Raw genomic sequence first — 4531 nt, forward strand, 5'->3', positions numbered from 1 at the left:
ATATATATATATATATATTTAAAATAAGTAATTTTAATAACATAGTTGACTTACTTTTCATTTTTGCGTGGCTCCATAATCAATATGCTTCCCAACTTTAACCAGAGGTGATTGAAAAAGACCTTGACTCTGCATCTTAATGCATCTACCAACATTTTTACTTCTAAGTTCCCAGTTCAAATATCATCCCTTCCAAGAAGTTTGTGCCTAGAGTAATGGCTTCTTTCTCCTGAATGACCCTATTTTATATATTTTCATATACATAATGAGACTATTACTTTTTGATATATATTGCTTTTCTTTTTACACAAATACTTAAATATCTTCAAGGCCAATATATTTATTTACAGATGAGTTACTACTGCCAGTATCAGCTCTTGGTATGTGTTCATTCACACACATAAACACATGCATGCACAGACCCACGTGTGTATGTACACATGCAGAAGAATTCCCACTTAAATAAGGTAAAGTAATAACATATGAGATAAATGAATGGAGTCTATTGTCCAATTTCCTTGCAAGTGACATTATCCATAATACAAGTGTGTTGCAGACAGGCATTTGTGATCTCATGCAAAAGTTTAACTGATCCATATTCTTATGCCTATCAAGTCATAAGAAACACAATCACGACTTGAAAAATCAAAAAGACTTGCCAGAGGTAGAGTCCCTTTCCCAAATAATTTGATGACTAGGCTTTCCACTTACTATTTTATTTTGCTTTAAGCTCCTTAAAGACTTGTCAAACCTTATCCTTTTTAAAAATGACACCTACTTAAAGGATTTCAGAAACTTCTAGCTGGAAATTGATTTTACTTTTCTACTGCCTCAATAGAGTCCCTACTGCTTCTCGCTCTATACTTTAGCTGAGTCTCTCCAATGTGAAACAAAGCTGCCAGATTATTGTTGGGCTAATCATCACCAGAGTTAGTGACACAGAAACTGTGATGGTTGGTCCTGATTTTCAGCTTCATGGCGGTTTTGGACAAATTAAGAATCCCATCTCTGACCAGGTCTATGAGCATATTTCCAGTATAAGTTAACTGGTCAGAGAAGCCTGTCTCCTGGAGTAAGCAGAACCTTGAAGACTGAAACACAATGTTATCTTCTACACAGTTTTCATTCTTTTGGCTAAGTGTGTCTATAGAGTTGTTTCTGTTGCATCAGAACTCAGCATCTCCAATTTTCAAATGCTGACTAAAAGACTACTGCAAATTCAGGAATCCTCCTGGCATGCCATACAGCACTAGAGAGGGGCTGCTTAAGCATCCGGTCTCTTGGAGTCACAGGGCAGAGTTCTCTGCCTCTCCAACATTTTGACAATCACTGTTGGACTACCCAGCCCCTGTCTTGTAAAGCAAGATAATAAATCTCCCTCAGTAGTATTATTCTTCAATAAATTCTGTTTCTGTGGAGGTCCCTGACTAATAAAATAATTTGTTTTATCATATATTGAAGCATAAAAGTTATAACATGCTCACTGTGATTTCATATTCCTTTGTCATACATAAGGTACATGCTATTTCTAAACCACGCACAACCTGGTTTAGACATTATAACAGCCACATTCCCAGTTGCTATGTCAAAATTTTTAAGAAAACAAAGGGGAATGCCAGGAAATGGAAGTAAAAGTGGGTGGGTTAGTGACCAGGGGGAAGGAGGGTTGGATGAGGGTTTTTCAGAGGGAAAATTAGGAAAGGGGATAAAATTTGAAATGCAAATAAAGAAAATATCTAATAAAAAAAGAAAGATAAGTTTATTTTGACTCATGGCTTGAAAAGTGCAGTCTATCTCTCTAGCTAAGGCATCATATAGAGCCAGTTGATCATATGACACTAGAAGTCAGGATGCAAAGAGAAATGAAATATGCTGCTTCATTTTCTTCACTCCTGCAACCCAGACCATTATATATAATCACCCTCATTTAAGATAGGTCTTGTCAGCTGGGCGGTGGTAGCGCATGCCTTTAATCCCAGCACTTGGGAGGCAGAGACAGCTGGATTTCTGAGTTCGAAGCCAGCCTGATCTTCTACAGAGTGAGTTCCAGGACAGCCAGGGCTATACAGAGAAACCCTGTCTCAAAAAAACAAAAAGAACAAAAAAAAAAAAAAAAAAAAAAAAAAGATAGGTCTTGTCACTCAGTTAAATGTCTCCAGTAAGGCCACAACTGACACTTATAGGTTTACCTCTTAAGTTCCCCTATATCCCATGTGTCTTAGGGTTTAATTGCTGTAAAGAGACACCATGATCATGGCAGCTATTATAAAGAAAAACATTTTATTGGGCTTGGCGTATAGTTTCAGAGGCTTACTACATTATTATTATGGCAGGAGATATGGTAACATGAAGGTGTACATGGTGTTGGAGAAGAAGCTGAGAGTTCTACAATTTGACCCATAGGCAGTAAAAGGAAACTGTCACACTAGGCCTAGCTTGAGTGTTTGAGACCTCAAAGCCCATCTGAATAGTGAAAAACTTCCTCCAACAAGGCCACAACTTCTTCTAATAGTGCCTCTCTTTATAGGCTACTCAGTCAAACAAAAAAATCTGTGGGAGATCATACTTATAAAAAACAACCACAACATATAAAGGATAGTCAAGATAAACAATCAAAAGGAAAATTTGTTTCTTTATTTTTATTTGAGGAAATTAAGGTTAAAAGGTAGAAGAGGGATGTAATATTCCAAACTGGTAGGGTGAGATTTGAACTAAAGTTTACAAGTTCAACAGCTTCAGTGCCCTATGATAAGTTGATACCAACTCTCATCTAATTATTAGCAAATCTTTTGAGATTTTAATCTGGAGGTTGGTAGAATGGCATATAAATATTTTACATAATACTGGAAGATAAACATTTTACTGGAAAAAAAAGCAAGTGTTCTTTTATCATGTGTACTCATTCTTTATACTGCATAGTTCAAAAAGCACATGTCACATTTGTTCCTTATAGCTCTGCATAATATTTTATGTCATAATTATAACATAGTCATAATTCAGACTTATTAAAAACTGACAAGTCAGAGCTATTGATGTGGTTTTCCCCCCCTAGTTATCAATGCTTTCTGTCCTTTTACAGCAGATTTTAATCCCCTTCCTTAGGAAGAAATCATAGTCTATGAATATGTGGATGAAAGATGCAAATGTATAAGTTAATGAATGTGATGCTTCTTCCTTAAGTTATAGGATACAATTCTCTGACCACAGGTTGATGGAGGCAGAAAGTTCATGTGTTATTTTGGATCACTTTTTGTGAATATCCCTTCTATAGGAGAATAGAAGAGGGCTGTGAATATTCATGAAAATGAAACAGTCATCCAAATGCATATTTTAGGGTGGACTATACACTCCTTCCTCTGTGAGAACATGGCATCAAGTCACCTTTCCTGTGACTTTTTAGCTTTCCACTGATTTTATGAATGTGAATTATGGTATCAATCAGGTATGTTATGAGAGATGACATGACTGGATTAGATCTTCCAACTGTTTGTTGATGACCTTAGACCAGGCAAGTTATCTTTACACTTCAAGGGATTCAAAGTATCAGCGGTACATCATGAGCTGTATGTACTAACATCTTTGTGAGTTCGGGGGAATTAAAACAAAACAAAATACAATGTAGATTTATAAATTTAATCAATTGTGTCCATTGAAATACATTTGTTTAAACCTTTTTTCTATTCCCTAAGATTCACTTATTAAATAAAGTACTTGATAAAGAAGCCAACCCACTTCAAATCTCAAATTGAAATTATCATTTGACAGGTTCATTGTTCTTTTTTCAACTTTCCTGTATCTGAGCAACACATCTGAGCAAATACAATTAGAGATGATAAACTCAATGATTCATGCTCCAAGCATGTGAATAAACACAGTTTAGTAAGAACCGTGATGACCTTTGAAGTGTGAACACACAGTGCTGTTGAGAGTGCTACTCAAAGCCTACATATCAGTAGTCCACTTTCTAGTGTTCAACACCTGTTACTTTGTCAAAGTATTTGACATTTACTTCTGGTTATGATTAATAAAAGGAAGCAACAAAGGTTTGAGAAATTAGGATAAATTAGGAAAATAATCAACTGAAAAAACTATTTTTATACTTCATTATTGTTTCATCTAGCATAATTAAGGAAAGATGTGAACATACAAAACAACAAATTTTCTCTTCCTTCATATACACATGAGAACCATAAAATATCTATTATTATAATCATTTAAACAAATACCTAGGATTTTCTTTTTAAAATCATACCATAGATACAGGTCTTTCAGTACATGATACCAGGACTACTTTGAGTCATAAAAATATCATTCGTTTGGAAAGTAAATTTTCATTCATTTGAAGTAAATTATTCCTTTAAAGAATGTAAGTGAGTGGCTGTAATTTAATAGTATTAAGGGCCCAAGCCGGAGTTGTTACTGCAATGAGAGTCTATTTTTTCTTTTTCTTTTTCTTTTTTTTTCTTATTTTTTTATTAGATATTTTCTTTATTTACATGTAAATTTCTCCATTCCCAGTTTCCCCTCCAAA

Source organism: Mastomys coucha, unplaced genomic scaffold (genome assembly GCF_008632895.1).
Source record: "Mastomys coucha isolate ucsf_1 unplaced genomic scaffold, UCSF_Mcou_1 pScaffold11, whole genome shotgun sequence".
NCBI lineage: Eukaryota > Metazoa > Chordata > Mammalia > Rodentia > Muridae > Mastomys > Mastomys coucha.